The 22,998-nt window shown below is 34.5% G+C and overlaps 1 protein-coding gene across 2 annotated transcripts in view; it reads left to right on the top strand.

The window, feature by feature from the left end:
• Positions 1-22,998, top strand: part of LOC145269506 (uncharacterized) — a 273,423-nt gene that overhangs the window by 106,018 nt on the left and 144,407 nt on the right. The gene's annotated exons all lie outside the window — the stretch shown is intronic.

Genomic DNA, 22,998 nt, shown 5'->3' with positions numbered 1-22,998 from the left:
TAACTCTTTTCGTACACATTTTTTTTTTTAAGGGGTGGGGGGTGGGGTCTCTACTACTAGACCTCTCTATTGTATGCCACTATTTGCTGTTAGTGTTTACTGGCAGGGTTATCTGGTGTTGTCTGTTTAGTTGGTAAATAATAGTAATAATAAAATATCGGTGCTTATGCACTTATGTTACCATGCTATTTTTTTTTTTTTTAAATAGTATTTTAAAATTAAATTCAAGTTCCACGATATCTTTTGTATTAGTAAATTGTTATATTGAAGTACAGAATAGTTACAAAACACCTTCCCCTCTTATGTTAAGAATGGCTTTCAGCACGGTAAAAAATTAATAACAAAATATCTGGTCATTTGTGTACTATGAAAAACATTAATGGCAAAAATAAGTTACTCTTCTACCTAGCTGGAAACTGTTTTTGTGATTTAATCTATTTTAAAGCGTTTATTCAGTTCGAAAAAAAACAAGTAATGTCGCGCGTTATGTTAGAACCAAGAAAAATGGCGGACATGAGAGGGTCATAATCTTCGGAATCTCAATAATCGATCAAAACTAGAAAATTAATCAAAATACTGATAGAAACCTACCCAACAAATGTTACCGTGACAGGTGGGGTTCTATCAGTATTCGAACAATTGTTAGACTGATATTTAATACAATATATTTAGTACAATGTTTGGTATTTATGCAGAATACGGACCGTGCTATTTTTCGGATAGGAGTTTTAGAAACTAAATGTTTACGAAATCTTCTGTTTTTAAATTAAGTGAACGTAAAAAACGCCCCCCCCCTCTCCTATGTGTTAAGAATGGATTTCTAAATGTTATTTCAGCACGGTCCGTATTCTGTTTTATTTTTATTTTTTCGTTGTTTTTGTCGAATGATACTATTTCGTTACTATTGTATTCATAATAAATTGACATTTTAACAAAACAAAAACAAAAAAAAATGCGCACCATGTTTTTTACAAGAACCTATCTTTCGGATGGTGATTTTAAGGTTGTTGCAGACTAAATTGGGCAGTTCTTAAGAAAAAGGTCACTCACACACACGCACACACACACACACACATATATATATATATATATGACAATTAAGCCACACGGAATTTTCTGTTTCATCCTCGTACGAACGATGGTGCATGTAGTTGAAGACACGCTTGAAATATGTAAATATACTGTATAAAAAAAAAATTAATTTTTTAACAAAATGGAATCTTACGGGACCGGAAGTGGTGCTCGTGGAACGATGTTATTTTATTTTTTATTTATTTTTGGGTGCTTATGCACTTATTGTACCGCGCTAATTTTTAAATAGTATTTTCAAGTTTTACGATATTTCTTATTAAATTGTTAGGTAAGAGTACAGATTAGTTACAGAACAACTTCCCCTCCTAATGTTAAGAATCGCTTTCTGAATATTAATTCAGCACGGCGTAATGTATTTTAGTATTTTTATTTTAACTTGAAACTTTAAAACGTCGAGCGTTAAATTTACCCCCCTCCTTTTAAATTTAATTACGAAATTATTTAACCATCATACATTTAACGTGTCTTGAGTATTTCTCGAAACGATATGACTGAACGAACGAAGAATCAAAAACCAGAAAGATGTCTGATAGCTGTACTCTCTGCGACGGCTTTTTTTGAAAGAACAGCGAATTGAGTTTGTGTGGAGAAAGCAACACGCGAATCATTTTTATTTGCTTAACAATTCCTGGAATGAAAATGTCATCAAAATTTGAAAAATTAGTTTATTTTGGAGGAATCTTTGAACGAATGCCATTTTTTTTTTACCTGATCAGCACAATCGAAACTGCAAGTGCTTGCATGCCTTCATGTCAACTATTTACCAATTATCATAATAATTATTTAAAAAATTGCTAACATTTCTCGTGTTTTCTCGCCGCTTACGTGACTCACATTTTTTATTATTGCATTGAAATTCAAAATACCTTAACGTGCAGTACTAAAACGAAATAACAATTATTCGTAAAACAAGTTAGTCTTTTATTTATTATTATTACTAAAAAGAACTACTCACTTTGTGATATTTCGAAATGTGAGAGGAATTTGCGGCATTTTTTCTACAAAATGTCTTTCTATCGACAGTTTATAAACTTCTGGGGATTTTGACAATAGATAATAAAACAAAGTGCACACACACACACACACACACACACACAAGGTAAATCTTCACAACGTGCCCCAGTGCATCATAAATACCCTAACTCCCCATGTTAAGAACGGCTTTCGGAATAAACACCCACTCCCCACCTCGAAAGCATGGGGAGGTTAGAGGTGTTTATTTTGAAAGCCGTTCTTAACATGGGTGGTTGGAGTGCTTATACTAGGGCAAGTCGTACGAAAATACCAAAAATAAAAATAAAAAGTTGTCACAAAACAAATATAGAACAAATAAATGTCATCAAAGGCAAGATAAGTTACTTTTTCTGCCTAATTGGATATGTTTTATTGGTTATATTTAATGTAACATGTTTATTCAGCTCGAAAAACAGTGTTTACTGTTATTGGAAAATTTAAGATGGCGGCCGACTCTCTCTGTCTGAGACGGTAAGTTTGGGAAAATGAGTTATAAATAAAAAACCAGTCAAAATACTGTTAAAAACCCGCTGAATATATGTCAGCCATCAGCCTATATCACGTAACATATATTGAGCGAGTTTCTAACAGTATTTTGTCTGTTTTTTTTTTTTAATTATTTATAACTCATTCTCCTAAACGAGATGTTGCATAATGCATCACTCTGCCTGTTCTACAAGTACTTTAACTGTGAATGCTCTGACGAACTGCAAGCACTTGTGCCCCCTCGACGTAAATATCCCCGACAAACCCGACAAGCAGCTAAATCCCACCCCTTCAGAGATCCCTAGATGCAAGAGAGCCTTCTACTCCAGTAGTTTCTTCCCCAGAACAGCTAGACTTTGGAATTCCCTTTCGGGTTCCTGCTTCCCCGACTGTACTGACATGCAGAAGTTCAAGTGCAACGTGAACCGACATCTTGCTGCCCAACTCCCTACACAGTACCCCTGATGATTATATCCCTGATAGTATGGTATTTATTTGCTTCCCCACTGAGTAAATTAGGCACAAGGCCGGGGTGGCCGTTTTTTAATGTGGAGAGTGAAGGGGAAATGGGGACTAGAACTCCCCTACTCCCCGGGGAGCTGGATAGTGACAATTGGTATGAAGGGTTTCCCTTACATTGACAAGGGGAAGAAGGGCCTGGGCCAAGTAGTAGCCCCCTACAACAAAGTGGCAATGTGCCTTGTTTGGGGTGAAAATGTAATTAAAAAAAAAAAAAAAAAAAAAAAAAAAAAAACTTACCGCCTCAGAGAGTCGGCTGCCATTTTAAATTTTCCAATACATCGGTAAACACTGTTTTTCGAGCTGAATAAACATGTTACAAATTAAATATAAAGACTAAAAACATATCCAGTTAGGTAGAAAAGTAACTTATCTTTGATAGCATTTATTTGTTATATATTTGTTTTTTTTGACAACTTTTTCGAATCTGTATAGTAATGCAAGCCCAATGGCGGTCTCCTTATAGCTATGTTGATCCTCAAAAAACGAAAATTAAACAAAATACTGGTTAAAAACACCTCCAATAACTATTTAAAAAATTGTGGGAAAATTTAAGGTGTTTGTTTACGAGAGTACTCAGCGCCTCCAACCTCCCCATATTAGAACAGGAAAGGCGTTCTTAACATGGGGAGGTTGTCGATGTTCATACTACGTTGTCTGGGTACTCTAGTTAAAAAATAAAAAAATAAAATATATCAAGGATGTTAGAGACCCCCCCACCCGTTTTTTTTTTTTTTTTTTCTCGTTTTAACTCAACGGACTTGACACTGTTTTTGTTTCAAAGTAAATAAACGCTTTAAAATAAATTAAAATACACAAAAACTTATCCAGGTGGGTTTGGTAATATTTTTATACATATATTTGTACTTTTTTTTTTTTTTTTTAGAAATTCCGTTTTTTTTTTATTTATATTTTTTAGCTTTTATCGAAATTTTAATAGTAAAAAAATTGCATTGCAAACCTGTATAGAAAGCAAATTCATGCATCAAAAGTTACGAAATATGCTTTTTTTTTTTTTTTTTTAAATAAAACAAGTATGTCTGCTTTGGTCCATAACAGCATAAAGACCCGCCCTAAGTGTAAAAAAAGAAATGACATGTTTCTTAAACGTGTACACCCATTAGATTTCCCGCCAAATCCCACAAAAAATGTGATTATCTTTGTTTACCAGTGTCTGGCGTCGTAGTAGTGGCCGTGACTGGGTCATCACGTGCTTTCAGGGAATGAATTCGTTTTATTGTTTTCCTAATTTATTTCAAGATCAAAGTGTAGTATAAGTTCTTCAGATGCTGCACTGCTGAGTGCTGCACTTCAGTTTCTTGTTCTGTCAGTGGAGGAGAAATCCTTCACGATTGAGATAATTTTTATTTTTGTTCCTTTTCTCCACGTTAAAAAATGACCCTGGTGTCTAACTCTGTCCCGTGGGGAGGCATTGTTTTTTTTTTTTTTTTTTTTTTTTTTTTTTTATTACATTTTCACCCCAAACAAGGCAAATTGCCACTTTGGTGTAGGGGGCTACTATCAGGGGCAACAACTACTGGGGTACTATGTAGGGATTTGGGCAGCAAGGTGTCGGTTCACGTTACACTTGAACTTCTGCACGTCAGTACTGTTGGGGAAGCAGGGACCTGGAATGGAATTCCAGAGTCTTGCGGTTCTGGGGAAGAAACTATTGGAGTAAAAAGATCTTTTACATCTAGGGACCTCTACAGTGTGGGGGTGGGATCTAGTAGCCTGTCGGGTTTGTCGAGAGTGCTCGCGTCGTGGGGGCACAAGTGATTGCAGTTCATCAGAGCATTCACCACTAAAATACTTGTAGAACAGGCAGAGGGATGCAACATTTCGTCGATGGGACAGAGGCTGAAGCTTAGATGCCAGTTCAGGGCCTATCAGATTTGCGACTCTCTTTTGAACCTTGTCAAGGAGCGAGAGACTAGTAGCAGATGCACCAGCCCAGATGTGGCAGCAATACTCCATACATGGGCGAATGGTGGCCTTATAGAGGTACAGGATACTTTCGGGTGTTAGTAGTTTTCTAGCACGGTAGAGAGAGCCTACCTTTCTTGCAGCGGCCCTGGCAATGCCTTCAATGTAATTGTTCCAACTCGTGTTTCCTGTGAACGTTAGGCCAAGGAGTTTGAAAGATGGACTCTCAGATAAAGGGTCGTTGGCCATTGCTATTGGTGGTAGAGAGGGTTTCTTGTAATTATTGAATGAAACTAGTTTAGTCTTGGCAGCATTGAACGCGACCAACCACTTTTGTCCCCATTCCACTACAGATTGGAGGTCTTCCTCTAGTGTTTCTGCCATTTCTTTAGAAATGTGTTCATTCGTCTTCCTGTCGTGTCTGCCATAGAGTGTAGTGTCATCAGCATATATACCCATCTCAGAGGCAATGTTGTCGGGGAGGTCATTTATGAATATCAGGAACAATAGAGGTCCAAGGATAGAACCCTGGGGCACTCCCGCATTTATATCATATTGTTTAGATGTGCGACCGTCGAGGACTACCTGGATTTTTCTCTTATCTAAGAAGTTGTAAATAGGAACATAGAAATTGGTTGTCAAATTTCGATATTACTTTGTTTCGCGGGCTTGTAAAAGATTTTTTTTTAACTATCTTGACATATTATTTTAGATTAACTTTTTATGTTTAGGAATGATTCGTTTTTCCTTCCGTTCATTCTAGCGACAGTGTTTATTTTTATCTGTTGATTATTTAATAAACACTAATTTTCTTTGCGGATTTATCTGAGAAGGCAACAAATGAAAAAAGTCAAAATTCAAATAACATAACAAATGAATGTTACCAAAGGCAATATGTTACACTTGGATAAGTTTTAAAGTTTGTATTCGGTTAAAAAAAAAAACAAAAAAAAAAACAAAAAAAGTAGTGTTGAGTTGGTAAGTTAAACCGACAGTCAACGTGGCCGACAAAAACATGCCATCTTGGGAGTGTCAATAATGGTACAAAAAGTTACAAAAATAGACAATAAGTGTCACCGTGATATTTACTGGTTAGATTTTAAATTTTGGCAAATTTGCCGGGTTTAAAATGTGTGTATAAATTTTCGGGTTTGTATTACTATACACAGATTCGAAAAAGTTGTCAAAAAACAAATATATAACAAATAAATGTTATAAAAGGCAAGATAAGTTACTTTTCTACCAAACTGGATATATTTTTCGTGTTTTTATTCAATGTAGCATGTTTATTCAGCTCGAAAAGCATAGTGTTTACGGATGTATTGGAAAATTCAAAATTGGCGCCCGACTCTCTCTTTAACACGGTAAGTTTGGGAAAAGGTGTTATAAATAATAAACTAGACAAAATACTATTAGAAATTCGCTCAATATATGTTACCGTGACATAGGTTGACATATTTCGGTGGGTTTTTTTAATAGTATTTTGTCTAGTTTATTATTTATAACACCTTTTCCAAAACTTACCGTGTTAAAGAGAGAGTTGGGCGCCATTTTTAATTTTCCAATACATCGGTAAACACTGCATGTTTTTCAAGCTGAATAAACAGGTTACATTGAATAAAAACACAAAAAATATATCCAGTTTGGTAGAAAAGTAACTTATCTTGCCTTTTATAACATTTATTTGTTATATATTTGTTTCTTGACAACTTTTTCGAATCTGTGTACAGTTAATACAAACCCAAATATTCTCATATTTAAGTCCTTATTTGATGGGGTCAGTTTTTCAAAAATTGTCAGTCTAAATTAGGGCACAAATATAAAAAAAAAATCGACTCAGTCTAGAAGAATGGATTTAGTTTAATTAAGCAAAATAGTGGAAAAAAATGTATATAATGTTACCAAAGGCAAGATAAAAACTTATTTAGGGATGTAGAATAGTAATTTAAGTTTAATACAATTTTGATACAGTTGTTTTAAAAAGAAATGGAAAATTAAGCGGAATAATTGTCATCAATTGTGCGAAACCGAACGGCGAACTGTATACTTTTATCAGCAGTATTTTTGTGTAAGTTTATATTTTTGAGACATTATAAAAACTCCGCATGAATCGTCTTTCGTCTACTATCAGCTGCATTTTTTTTTATTTATTTATTTTTTTTTAGTTCTAATTTGAGTTGACATTAGTCGTTTCAAACTAAAGAACTTTAAAATGTACATAGCAAGCATACCCGGTGAACCAAGTGCAAGTGAAATACAAACGATTGCACTTAAAGGGACGGCTAGAATCCTGAAAAGATCTCTTGATTGGACTCACTAAAATAGGAGTAAATGTCAGACATCTGGTTGGATGTCCCAATTGTCCCATCCCCTAGAAGAAAAAGTTTAAGAAAAATGAGAAAAAAAAGGGGGGAAAAAAACATTTTTTAATAAAATTTTTAAGCAACAAAACTTATCCATATAGGTAAGAGTAATTTATCTTGCCTTTGGTAACATTTGTTGTATATTTGTTTGTCACTTTTTTTTTTGTGTGTGTGTGTGTGTGTGTGTGTGTGTGTGTGTATGTGTGCTTTTGTTGGCTATTGCTAAAAATGCCCAAGAATGTCGGTCTCTTTCTTGATAGCACAGAAAAGATGAAGAGTAGAATTTGAACAGACTTTTGCTCCTAGCCAAAAGGCCAATTTAGACAAACAAAAATTACAATAAATAATTTTCTTTGGCTTTAACATGACGCTCTATTTTTTATGGGGGTGACAAGAGGGTTGAATGTCAATTTTTGATAACCTTAAAATTTGACACTATTACCAAAATACCACATTTCCTCCATGGCATCTCCAAATGATTTCGATGGGATTTTAGTTTGCAAAAATCAATGTCACTGATGTACTACATCAGTAATGGAGAGTGGAACAATCTAAACACACACACTTGGCCTTCGGGACAAGATCAAACTGTAGTATCTGTTCTTCAGATGCTGCACTTCAATTTCTTCTGTCAGTGGAGGAGAAATCCTTCAGGACTAAGACAATTTTTATTTTTGTTCCTTTTCTCCACGTTAAAAAACGACCCTGGTGTCTAACTCTGTCCCGTGGGGAGGCATAGTAAATAGACACACACACACACACACACACAAATGAAACAAAAGTAAATTTAAAAAAAAAAATTTTTTTTAAAGGGTTAGTAAAACCGTCTTCAACCCTTAGCGCTAAGTATCAGACAAGCCATTGTTTTCTGTTAACCTGGAAAACAAAAGGTCTGTCTCTAAATGGGAATGTCGAGTCAGTCTTATAAGACTCTTATCATTTACCCTCAAAACTGTCACACCCAATACGAAAGTGTCGAGCCGGAAATTGACAGTTTTTAGAACCAAAGTACACTAAACCCAGCATGAGGGTACATATTTAGGAGCCAGTTAGACAGATACCAACTTCCAACTGGAAGCCAAGATTAAATGGACGGCTACGAAGAAGCCCACTAAATTCGCAGCCTCTTCCGACAACGTGGCTAGCTCTACCTTTGCACATACTGGACAACCCACTCCCCCTTTTTTTGCGTTGGGTAGAACCACGGTTTTATCTCAGTGGCCGTGGTAGAACCGATACATTTTTTTTTTTTTTTTTGTCTCAGTGTGGGAGTTTTAACTGGACAAACAGATGAATAGACTTTATTCATATATCATCTGGTATTCCAGACGTTGTCCATTTATTTACATTTAAAAAAAAAAAAAACGTAAATAAAGCCGTATGAGAAATAGAATGCGATGAAAAAAATTGTGTATAGATGATAAAAATGTTTTATTTTATTTTTAATATTATAAAGAACCATTTCAAGTTAAAATCTATTTAATCTGAAGAAAAACACGTTTGAAATATATAAATATTGCTAGAATAATGAAGGTTGATTTTTTTTTTTTTTTGACAAAATGGCGCCTGTTCTGTTTGCACATTTCATTTTTTTTTCTTCAGATTATTACATACGTAATACTAAATAGACTTTAACTCTAAATGGTTTCTTATGTAATAAAAAGTCGATGCTTATTTAAAATTACTTATTTAATAAATAAAAAATACAGAAGAATGTTTATGATGTCCGTACTCGTTACGGAACTAAGTTGTCATACTCTAAAAAAAAAAAATCACGTAAATTGATCAGCTTTTTTTTTGTTTTTACTAAGAATATAAAACTTTTGGAGCGAGCGAGAGGTACGACGGTTTTGATCGGACATGTTCAATAAATAAGAGGTAGATAACTTAATTCGAATTATCGGAATGAAAATAAGCCATAATAATTGATAATTTAGTATGGAAATTCATAAAAATAAAAAATAAAAATTTTATTTATTTTTTTTTTAGTTAAAACAAAACAAAAAAAACTACTTGATCAATTTCTGTGACGAGTACGTATACCATGATGTTTCTGTATTTTTTATTTTTTCTATAGAAGTGTAATTCGAAATAAGCACCCTGAAAACAAACATTTTTTTTTTTTTTTATCGCAGGTACATAGATTTTATCGCATCTGTTTAGGTATACAATTCTATCATTTGTCAAAGTACAAAGGGCATTCAATAAGTTCTTAGACTTTTTTTGTACAGGCATTTTAAATTGTCATCATAGAATCTTGTAAATTCAGTATGTTATTGCTATATATCTTATGAGATGACTGGCCAATTTTTGTGATTTCAGATTCAAATGAACAGCTATAGCAGGAATTGGAATTCACCAGCTGTGAAAATCCGGCTTTAGTAGGGTACACCCTACTAAAGCCGGATTTTCACAGCTGGTTAATTTTAAAAAATGCAATGGATGTGAGGACACAGAAGAACGATATGCAATAAAATTCTGTTTTAAACTTGGAAAACATACCACAGAAATGTATGGAATGCTTCAGACTGCCTTTGGACCATCTTGCATGAATCGAGCATCAATTATTGAGTGGCATAAGAGATTCAGGGAAGGCAGAGTCTGTGAGGGATGATGAGAGGTGTGGGAAAAGTAAGGAAGTCAGAACACCAGAGTTGATTGGCCAAATAAAGAATTTCATGTGTGATACTATAAATAGGTTGCAGAGTAGATGTTTATTAAATAACAGAATACGGAAAATTCAAAATTAACGTTGGTTCTAAAAATATATTCCTTTCACACAGTAGAAATGTTTACGCAGATAATCAAAATTCAACTCATACGAGTTGTATGCGTATTTATACGATTCAAAGGTCAGTCATATCACATAAATAACACTTAATTATTTCAGTCTAGAAAATTCGGCAGAATTCTTTATATAAACGGCACTGTTATTAATGAGGAAACAGACTTCAGGACAATCAGTCAGTCTAGCGTTGGACGCACGAGAAAGCAGATCGTATGCTCATGAGAAAGATTGAATCGAAAGAAACGAATGGACAACAAACCGAAAGCTAGCCTCGACAGAGTAGATTGTCACACACCAAATCCGACTTTAATACACATTAAACGATGGAGTTGTGTTATTTCTTTCTCTAATTTTGATATATTTTGTTTTACACTTGTGAATCTGCATGCGCCTCTCTTAACACTCGCCAATGTATCGTTATTTCCATGGCAAGTGCTCGTCTGAACGCCAATCCCTGACCCCCTCCCCCACCTCACCAATCTTTCACGATAAACACCCGTGTAGCTGAAACCACTGCCAAAAATTTTCCCCACTCTTTAACTGTGCCAATGAACAAAGCTTCTTTCTTCCGGCTGCCTGTTTCCAACCTGACTACAACTTGGATGCCTTCAAGTCCAACATGAACAAATTCCTGATGAACCACCCCCTATTAAATCTCCATGATGAACCAACACTATTAAATCTCCAATACTAACGATTACTATGATACTATTCCATTGATTACTGTACATGCAATAACTCTTATCCCTAGAGTGGCTTTCGGGCCTTGATAAGTGGTGACTTCCATGTAAAAAAAAAAAAAAAAAAAAAAAAAAAAAAAAACCCACAATGATCACGGCGAAGAGAATTGAAAAATAACATAAACTGCACAGAATGCACAACGATGGGGTTGCAATGTGTTTGGGAGTGCATGACGTATCGCACATGGATAAGGACTGTTAAGTGTCTAGACACTAAGTGCAGAGTTTGATGTCAGTGTGGGAACTGTACACACAATTATTCGCAAGGAACTGAAGATGTGGAAGATTTGCACAGTTTGTCCCAAAGATGCTCCATCCTTTTCTACAGACTATTTGACCAAGATGGACATCAAGATGGTTCCTGTCTATAGTCCAGAACTTGCTTCTTGTGACTTTCGATTCTTTCCTAAGCTCAAGAATAACTTTAGAGGCTGTCGTTGTGAGACAATTGAGATGAAAGAGGCTATGAGAGGAGAGGGGGGTCATTGACATGCTTGCGCAAGAAGACTTCCATGGAGCCTTCTAGTTGTTGGAATGGTGCAAGTGCTTGCAGCCAGAGGAGATTACTTTGAAGAGAGCTAGTTTTGTGTCATCTCTACTATTATATAAAAGTCACTTTGTGAGTTTCTTTCTTATAGGTTCTGAAACGGTCGAGCCTATCTTTTGCAAATTTCACACAAAGGTAATTTATGTCTGGCAGTGTTCTTAGATATTTTTCATAAAGAAATTTGTCCGATAAGTATCAAAATCAAAAATATCCGATCATAAAATAGTCTCTTTCATAAGAAAGAGACTATTTTATGATCGGATATTTTCGATTTTGAAATGATTTTTTACAGGGAATATTTTAGGTTGCACCAGCAAGGGAGATAATAAAATCTCTACAAATAATTTCCTCTAAAAAAAAAAAAAAATTTATTGACATTTGAAAAGAAAAAAAAAAAAAAGAAAAAGCTTAGTGGTAGAGCATTCAACTACAGGTCGAATGATCCTGTGTTCAGGCCTGGGTATACCTCACCGTTGTATTTTAATTTTTTCTTATTAATGAATTCAATTTATGATAAAAGAGGTACCATTTAAAATTGCCAAAAATCATTTCCTTGTTTTCATATTATAAAACTAAACATTAATCGGAAGCGAGTTTCCAGGGCATTCATTGTCAAGCCCAAATATCAGCTGACGTGATATTGTAAACAAACACGGACGGATTTTGATGAACTACATTATCACCTTTTTTTTTTTTTTTTTTTTTTTTTTTTTTTTGTGAATTAGTCCACCGGGCAAATTACTCCTTATAATATATAATAATCAATAGAGGATTGATTCTATAATAATACATATACAATCTGCATAAATTAAAATATGTTTAAGCGTATTATATGACCAGACAACCACTGGGCGTCCAGCTAGTTATCAATAAGTGGCCATATGAAAAAGTCTGGAAACTTATTGAAGGCACCTCATACTGTCAGGGTGTGCAATTCCTCACAATAATTTTGAGTTTGATATTTTAGGTTAGGATTATTTGGCTTATCCAGACTTTCCTTTGGCACCAAAGCCAAGATCTCATTACCGACCAAAAGAAAATAATATTCATCTGAATCCCTAGCCACATGGGAATCGGGGGCAATGAAAGTGGCAATGCTATAGCTAAGGAGGCATTAAAGTTGGACCTTGATGGTCACAGGATCCCATACACAGACATTAAACCCTTAATCAACAAATGTATATTAAAAAAATGGCAAACTATATGATATAAAACCCACACTTGGAGAGTGGAGGCAGGATAAACATGGGTCCCACAAGTTGGAAGTCTTATTGGTCATACAAGACTCGCATAATTTCCTTCTCGTTTAAGATGATGAGCCAAAGTGCACAAACTGTTCAACTTCCCTTACTATAAAGCATATACTGGTAAAGTCTAATGAAAACGAACAAATCAGACAACATTATATTAAAGCAGGAAATATGAAAGAAGTCTTCGAAAACAATGATACAAAAGACTTCATTTCCTTCCTAAGAGAAACCGGACTATACAAAAAACTCTGCAGTCGTATACAATGGATATATAAATAACGAACCAAGTTCTTACCAAAGAAGTCAATCATCTTGACTTCAACCATAAAGATTGAAATAAAAACATGACGCCATTAAATGACCATCAAGGTTGAGATGCCGTTAAATAAACCGGCTGCTGTATCTTTCTCTGCATGCATCTCTTCGAACTTGAGAAGCTAGACAAAATTTCGGATTGGATCCATTATTTATGCGACAGGGGTATATTGGTCTCATTCTATCAGCCATGACTGGTTGGAAGTGTTACTTTTTGTTATTAGCAATAATGACTTGTAGACGTTGATGGGCACCGATGTGACTCGTGTTTAATGTAAAACTCGAACTGACGAACTACATGAAACTAAAATGAAATACATACAAGCGGGTCACTGTCAAGATTACTTGCAAGACATTTTAATGTTGTTTTTTTTGCGTCTTGCTTCAATGCTGACTTATTCATTGTTTCTTTTTTTTTTTTTTCATTGTTTTTTTTTTCATTGTTTTTAAGAATTTGTCGCAGTTAAATTTTCTTTTGTAATGTTTTCCTTTTAAGTTAAAACCCTTAATAAAAAATAGTTAAGAAAAAAGAAAAAAAATAAGTTAATGTTGGATGTCTATGTATCATTACCTTATTTAGCTATTCTTGCTTTGACCTATCAAAGTCTGCCACTTAGAACTGATTTTTAACTAAGTCTTACATCATGAGCTTATAACTTGAAATGTTAGCACCAGGCCATGCCTAACGGAATGAGAATAATCTACCACCGTGGATTAAATGCTAATTTTACAGAATTACTCCTGTCTCCAATGTTGGGGCGTGGGGGGGGGGGGGCTACACTAACTTGGATTAGTGGTAGTTAGAAAATGTTTAACCCTGTAAGGTCTGTTGGAGATTAGAGCCCTGTGAAACAGTAACTAGTTTGCATAACTAAGCCAGAAAGAAGTGAAATTTGTAACAATGCAATAATAGCAAGTTTTGTAAGCTGAAAGAATGTTGGAAAACAAGTTATGAAAAACAATAACATACTGGGAATTTACGATGGGTGAAATACTTTAAAGCCATTTTAAAATATTCGCAATACTAAGAGTTCACAATAAACAAAGAACTTTGGAATTTAGTAAGCAGAAAAGTTGTTGCAATCCAAAGTTTTGAAACCAGTTAGAATATTTACATTTAACAATGATCTTTTTATGAAAGTGTTTATGTAAGAGAGAACAGAGAAATAGTTTTTGATATTTGCACGTAAAGCATGAACCTCAGTCAGTCACAGATTGGAGTTAGGACTGAGAGGTTAGCTCATAATGACTTACGTCCACAGAAGTATATAAGGCACATATAGAAAGATGTAGAAATCTGGAGAGACGATGTCAAACTCTGAGGGAAGTCACAAACCCATAGAAATAAAGAGAAATATAACCAGAGTTGTCATGGTGTTTTTTCGGATAGAAAGATCTTCCTTTACAGCATTTTGAGTCCCGTTTATGGAACTGTCCAGTTGAATAGATGTAAGAAGTGGAAACTGTATGGGATTGGTAGTCCGTTAAGGAACGGCTATATTTTGATATGTCTTGTTACTTTGATCCGTACATTGGATTATGTGTAAACGCACGTACGCACCCTCCCAATGAACATGAACTATTTATATTAGACATCCATTTCAAGAGACATGTTGTCTGTTTATACACTGAAATTATTAGTACACAGCGCAATAAAATTTGCATCTTTATATGAACACTGTATATACACCCAATATGAACATTAACCATTGTTATGAACACGTTTATTTTGACAGCCGATATTCTACATGCATTTGACGATTGTATACAAACCCGCTCTTCTACATATACGTTGTTATACACACATTAGATGATACAAGCTGTATATATTATACAGACATTTAGAGACACTGTGGTATGGATGGATGTGTGTGTATATATATATATATATATATATCTCACAAAAACTGCTGTATAACTGTCCGAGTGGACCCATCCCTGCTTTGTGACAGGAGTAATTTCTCTTCATTTTTTTTTTTTTTTTTTTTTTTTTTTAATTAATGTAATTATTGTTATTATAATTATATAATAATTATAATAAGCACCCAAAATCGTAACTATAGTCGGCTTTGCACAGATGCAAGTCGAACTAGTCACATATTTTTTTAAATATAATTTTATTATTCGTTTAAAGGCAAGAAAGACATGTGCGATCTTGTCTGATAGTTTCATTGAAATACACACACACATATATATATATATATTTCATTTACTCACATAAATTAATATACGAAAGTATAAATTTATGCGCAAACTTGAAGTATTTACTTCAACAGTGCTCAATAAGTAAGTACAGCTAGTTAGTAAGTTATAAAATATATATGGCGATTAAGCTACACTGAATATTCCGCGTTTCATCCACTAGGATTCTTCAGGCTTATGCATAAGTGGATGAAACACGGAATATTCAGTGTAGCTTAATCGCCATATATATTTTATAACTTATAATACTAATACATCATTATAAAAATATTGAATAAACAATGATTGTCGTTTACTGGAAAATCATTTTTATTAAAGTTATATCTGTTTTAATTAATACAGATTTTATCGGCTTATTTTTGTTAATATAAAAGATATTTTTTAATTTAACATCTACAATGCTTTATTTTCATATAAATTTGTGCTTTTTTTTTTTTTTATTATGTAACGAAGCCGGGTGACACCGGATAACCCTGCTTCCTAGGGTGAGTGGGATGGAGCTGGGCGAGAGGTCTCAGTCCAATCTCGTGAGAAACCAACGATTTGTCATCGGTTGACAAGTAAATTATTGGAGTTCAAAGTTAGGGTTAGTGCGCGTCGTTTTCCACCGTGCGCGCGCGACCCCTGCAAGGGAGCAAGGGTTATATTAATATTGGTGGTTATATTAATATTGGTGTTTGGGTGGAAAACGACGCGCACTAACCCTAAGGACGGTTGGCTATATTTTCGCTCCTTCGAGCCTCGGACCCCGCACAAGCATCCGTCTCTCTCCCCCTCTCTCTCTCTGTCTGCGATGGCTGGAAAGTCAAGTTTGGTTATGCTGAAATCGAAGGCAGTCTTCACAAGTATAAATGGAAACAATCACAACGCTGAGGATGGTTCAGGCTGTTCATTTAGTAATTCGGTATACATTAAGGCTCGGCTCGTCCCTTATACGTTCGTCAGGCTTGGAATGCAACCCCCACAGTGTATTTAAACAAAAACTCTAAGTCGGCGGTCTTGTGAGTTCTCTTCGTCTCAATTAGAAGAGGCTGGCGTGCGTGGCTTCCCAACTGCTCTGATCGACAGACTGTCTGATTCTCCTCTGCTGGCTATCTCCGCAGTAGTTTTATCAAAACGTCATCCTCCCCTTCCTTCTGTAGTCGACCCAATCTCTCTATTCGACGGGTAATCATAATTCTTTCTCTCTCTCTCTCTCTCTCTCTCTCTCTCCTTCCCAACCGACTCCCTCTCGATTCAATTCCGAGAATTAGTTATCTCTCTAGGTAATTAACCAATTTGTTCCCTTAAAATTAGAATGACTAATTCAATTGTTTTCGGGTTTGTACTTTCTCTATTATCACCTCCCTTGTTGGTTTAAGTGAATCATGTTATCATTATACTCGGACCGTCGACTTTACTTACTCGTCGACCCTCCCCAGACCTCCTTGCGTTTTCCTCGCCAACCCGACATCTGGCTTATCTTTAGTCTGGCCCTTTTGAACTCCAATAATTTACTTGTCAACCGATGACAAATTGTTGGTTTCTCACGAGATGGGACTGAGACCTCTCGCCCAGCTCCATCCCACTCACCCTCAACCTAGGAAGCAGGGTTATCCGGTGTCGCTCGGCTTCGTTACATTAGTACTTGAATATAATTTTGGTAAAAGTGCATTTTAGATGCGTAGATGCCTTACATAAAACCATAAAAATCTATTACTTTTTGTTCACATTACTAGACCTATTTATCAGCTGTAATCTTTAGTATATAACAAGAAACAAGTCCTTGGTGTGAAACTTATTGCACAAAAATTAATTCATAAAAATAGGACAGGGAAAATTAAACAATTAAAATTAATCTTCTATCTTATGGTTTTTCATAATTTTTGGATATGTTCATTACTGTGACCTGACAATACTGAATATACTTGTAAAAGTCAAACTTCTGGGAGACAATTTTAAGGTTATTTTCGGGGGTCGACTTATACATAGATAATGTTTCTGAAAATGTTAGAGTGACTCAGTGCTCTATCATAACGTTGAAAATGGCTTCTTTTTTTTTTTTTTGTGCACTTGGTATATACCGGTAATCCTAGTAATTAATTGCGCTTCTTCTGAACCCCACTGTAGTTTGTTTGCCAGCATGTAAGTACATGCAATTTTTTTTTCAGTAGGAGGCTTAATAATTGGAATAACTCTCACAATGTTTACTCTCTAGACGTGGCTATAGGCCTAAGTTTGACATGATGTATTCAGCGATGATATGACGGGTTTTTAGCAGGTTAGGAAATATAGTGTTTACGATATGTCGTTCTCACTTAAGTTCAACAAGTTTTAACAATTTAATGACAACTATTTAATGAAACTTAACGCATGTATTCACATTATTATGGTATATTATGGCCTGTGCAATGTGTGCGTTTATGTTATTAGTGCCATAATAACATAAACGCACACATTACACAAGCCATAATATACCGTAATAATGTGAACGTATGTGTTAAGTTTCATTAAATAATGTTTGAAAACAATAATTGCGCTTGGAATCTACAATGTCTTCTTAGCAACATTTGTGTTCGTTGCATGCAAGTGCGCAGCAGGTTGGTTCTATATAGGAAAATCAAATAGACCACACGTGCATAAATGCACGTATCACTCGTGGATGCCAAGAAACAAATTTATAATATGTCTTACAAAAAAAAAAAATAAAACTGGGAATGAAATTATCTGTGCCAGAAAGAGCCATGGGACGGACCATTTAACTTGTTTAGAATCTACAGTCGTCTTATACACAGGTAATACCTAAAATGACACAATTTTTGGTCTTAAAATGCACATTGACTTATACACAAGGATACACGGTAAGTAGATACTATTGGTTTGCCTTCAAATTCAATATTTCAATTTTTAAACTTTGCTACAATAACAAAGAATAACCAACGATCTCAAGATGTGACAAGCTGTCTGCGCAAATTTCATTTAGAGCTCGTCCACATGTTCATGACGTGTTCGGTGTGGATGTCTGGATCATCTGGGTCCACAAAGTGTTGCTGATAAACACGTGTGAGTTAAGGTAGATTCTGCCTCTAGTTGACGGTTGTATATGCTGGCCAACCATCAAATATTATATAGGAACCAGACAAGATATGATGACAAATGAGTGGTTCTAGAGGAGCCGCTGAGTGGTCAGGTACCTCAATAAGAAAGTACTTGTATTATTTTCTGCACTTCTGAAGGCCTTGTCTCCATTGTTTCCTATCATATTTTCTGCAAAGTACTTTAATTCATCAATTTCAATGACACCTGGGTCTCCATTGGCATCTATGCTCTCAATTTAAATTTATGCACCTGAAATGTACTTTTACCATTTTCGTTTATACAAAAGATTATATTTTTAGTAAGATTTTAAAAATAAAAAAAAAGATAATTGGTTTATTATATTCTGTGATTTTTAATGAATATTGAAAATTTCATGAAAATTGGTTGAATTTCTGAATTTTTATTTTTATGTGAAGGGAAGGTGTCAAATGTTTTTTACATTTTAGTGATCAGCTATTCAATTTTGGAATTATACTGTAATCATTCACACGTGTCGGACATAAAATAATGTAAACATTGTAGTTTTTAGGTGTTGTCTAAATTTAATGTAATTGAATCCTTACAATCTGACTTTTTTTTTTTTTTTTTTTTTTTTTTTTTTTTTTATAGAAAATAACATGAAACCCACCCTATAAATGTCAAGGTAACATTTATTGGGTTGGTTTATGTCAGTATTTTGTTTAATTTTCTACTTTTGAGGGATTGTCGAGATTCCAAAGATGTGATTTTTGTGAGCCATTTTTTTCGTCTTGTGTAACACTGGATATTCTTTATCAAACTTAAACACCTTAAAATAAGTAAAAACACCAAAGTTATCCAGCTTATCTTGCCTTTATTAGCATTTATTTGGGTGCTTATTCGTTATAATAGTGAAATTCAAAAATCAAAATATTGAATTTCAAATAAAACTTGTCATGTCACAGTTATGAACATATCCAAAAGTTACGAAAGATAAAGTAGGAAATTAGTTATTGATGAAAAGTTTTTGGAAACAATTTGTGAAAGTTGAGTTTTGTTAAAAAAAAAAAAAAAAAAAAAAACTGGAGAGTTCAAATTGTATCAAGGGAAGTAATTATTTTCTGAAAACTGAAAATCTTCGCAAAAATCAACTTTTACTAATTGTTTGTGAAAACTGTTTGAATAATTTTTTGCCTCCTCGTTTTTCATAATTTTTGGATATGTTCATTATTGCAACATGACAATTAAGCAGATACCATTGGTTTTACTTGAAATGCAGCATTTCCTTTTTTTTTGTTTTGTTTTTTAACCACTTTTTCGTTTTATTGTCTATATTAAAAAGTGGTCAGTATTTCTTTTTTTTTTTTTTTTTTTTTTTTTTTTACAGTGATCACCACTTATCAAGGCCCGGAAGCCACTCAGGGATAAGGGTTATTGCAAGTACATTACGTTAGTGTGGAGATTTGATGAAGTGTTTACTTAAGGGGGCAGTTCATTAGGAATTTGTTAACATTGGACTTGAAGACATCCAAGTTGTAGTCCAGTGGGAAGCAGGCAGATGGAACAGTTCCACAGGCGTGCAGTTCTAAGAAAGAAGCTTTGTTCATGGAATCCACATTTTGATTTAGGCACAGATATAGAGTGGGGGAAATTTTTCACAGTGGATTCAGCTAGACGGGTGTTTTTCGTGAAAGATTGGCGAGGGGGGACCAGAGATTGGAGTTCAGACAAGCACCTGCCATGGAAATAACGATAAAACAAGGATAGGCTTGCAACGTCTCTTCTGTGGGAGAGAGGTTGCAGGGTAGAGAAAAGGGCATCCCCCACTAAGCCACGAAGTCTATTTTGTACTTTGTCAAGGCAGGATAGGCTGTTTTTAGCAGCTCCTGCCCAGATATGGCAACAGTATTCCATCCTTGGACGTACTTGGCAGTATATTGTATGTTTTGTTATTTATATAATTATTGCTAGCAGAAACCTTTTACTTGTTGACAAAATATGCGTGCACACCCAGTCGGATTCCTACACACTTAAAAAAAAAAATAAAAATAAAAAAATAATAATAATTGGAGCGTAATGCAATAAAATCTTGATTTCTAGAAAGTTTTGAGGATCTATACTCCTATAAATTTTTTTTATGTATTGATATTCATATTAAAACCCCTCTTTTCTATTTATTTAAAAGAAAATACAACTTTGTTATATATAGGACGTGGAGTTGCATTCATCTACAAAAGATCTACCTAATTTGCATATTATTTTAAACATTCATTTTAATTGAATTAGTTTTTCCGTTTTCTTATGGGATGATCATCTTTAGTTAACTATTACATGTAATTATATTCATGCAGATATTCTACATGATTTATACTTGCATAATATTTAGTAAAAAGGTTATAGTAAACACAAACCTCTTTCTATATATATTTATGTATGTGTATATATATTTAAAAAAATTTTGTCTACCAAACTCCTGTCAGTTTTTGGTCTAGACATAAAACTTCATATATAGGATATTCGAACCCGTGCAAAACTTTGTATTTGGGTTTTAGCCGGAGAAAATTGGTGCAAAAGTGTGGAAAATTTTAAAAATGTAATTTTCCAGGTGAAGATCGAATGACACGAATATGCACGTGTAACACATTGGTAAATATAAATGCATGCATAAAGCTATTGGTTCATTTTTAGCCTTGCAGCAAACATGTCTTCATAGCGCTGGCATTAACGTCAAAGGAAAAAGTAAATTGAAAGCTAGACGTTTTGGTTTCGATTTTCATCAGTTTTTCAGTTGGAATTAGTTTCTTGTAACAAAGACATGTTTTTTTCTATTTTTTTTTTTTTTTTTTTTGGAAATGCCACAGATAACAAAACATACATACATACATATGACACGAGCATAATGGCACAAACATAATGGCACGAACATAATGGCAAGGCAGTTATTAGATTACTTAAGTCAATCAATGTCGAGCCTGGTTAGTACCAGATGGGTGATTATTTGGAAATACCAGGTACTGTATGTAGGAGGACCTCAATAGCTCCATGCAAGAACTAACATCTCCACTAATGGGACATGCAAGCAGATGGGAACCGTTTGTGAATTTAATATTCCCTTGACATTTTCACTTTTGGAGGAAGCCAGACCTCACCACCTGGAGTGAGTGCTGTATGACAAAAAGTGAAAAAAGAGGGTATATCGAAACAAACCGAAGAAAAAAGGGTAACTAATTTGAACCATTTGCTTTTGAGGAGTCATTGAAAAATCCAATACAAGGAGTCGAAGAGACCATCTGAAAATGAATGTCGGACAAAAGCCCAATGTTTCCAATTGGTTTTCTGAGCCCAGATTTCATGCTTCATCCCTGCGTTACATGACTATCGACAAGAACTTTTACTAATACACAAATCACTGTCACACACAAACAGCAGTGTTGTATAACATTCACCCTTGGCAGGTTGAGCCGGCTTCCTCCAAAGGAGGAAGTGTCAAGGCAATATAAACATACTGGCAATCCCTAGTAGTCTATAATGGTTAGTGGATTTTTGATCAGGAAGCCAGTATCTTCAGATGGCTTGATCTGGTAGCACCAGATCCCCTAACAGGTATTACCACTTTGGTCAAAAGTGGATCTGGGAACAATGATAAATAAGGGACAACTTCACATTCCTAACAACCCCCAAATGGGGCCTCACCACTGAAAGTCATAACCAGGATCAACGAACAGCAGTAGATAGGGTTTAAACTATTTTTCTCTGATTTTTATTATACGATATATATATATATATATATATATATATGATGGTTTCTTTTGCTCTTTTAAATTCTAGTCAATCTTTATTCTGTTTAATAACATCTGTGATGCCATCACCTTAAACGTTCTCTTCATTAGTCCTATGGTCCTGGTACGTGATCAGACATTGCTGGAAATCAATAACACGACATAGTCTGTGATCAATCAGTTGTCCTATGTTGGAGTAGACGTGACCTCAGTGCTGAAATTAATGAAAGGCATGTTTTTGTCGTCATCATGGTAAAGTAAATCCGTTACAAAAACTCGTTATTTTAATTCACTTGCATCAGACAAAAGCCTTATTTTGAATATTGTTAAGAAGTCTGTTGGAGTCTGGTTTTCAGCTGATATAAAAACAAATTTGAATCTGTAGAATCCTTTATAATCTGCAAGTGATCATTCTACTTTAAATCTAAATAGAAAATTGTATATTTGCTTTTCATATATATATATATATATATATATATATATATATATATATATATATATATATACTAGCAAAAGTACCCGTCGACTGGGTTCAAAAACAGCCTACAGAAAATGGACTCTGATTTATGAAAGTATGATAGATTATGAAAAGGAAGTGTTGTAAAGAGATAGCTTCGAATTTGGGGGTATCAAAACCAAAGCAAAATATGATGAAAGTAAAAATAAAATAGATAAACCCCATAATTTATTATGCCATACCTGTTCACACTGAAACACTTATCACAATATTCTGTGGATCTATATTAAAAAACCTTGTTAAACTTTGTGACATATTTCCATTCTATGGAGGTCAGGTGCAAACGAACACCCCACAATTTTATTATACCATATTTCTTCAAACTGAAACATAATTATCAAAGTATACTTACGCAGATAGATATGGAAAGTCTTTATTAAAGTTTGTGCCTATTTCCATTCTATGGAGACCAGGTGCGAACGCA

Source organism: Euprymna scolopes, chromosome 45 (genome assembly GCF_053919585.1).
Source record: "Euprymna scolopes isolate OS-2025 chromosome 45, ASM5391958v1, whole genome shotgun sequence".
Classification (NCBI taxonomy): Eukaryota; Metazoa; Mollusca; class Cephalopoda; order Sepiida; family Sepiolidae; genus Euprymna; species Euprymna scolopes.
This window is presented reverse-complemented; position numbering and strand designations above follow the sequence as displayed.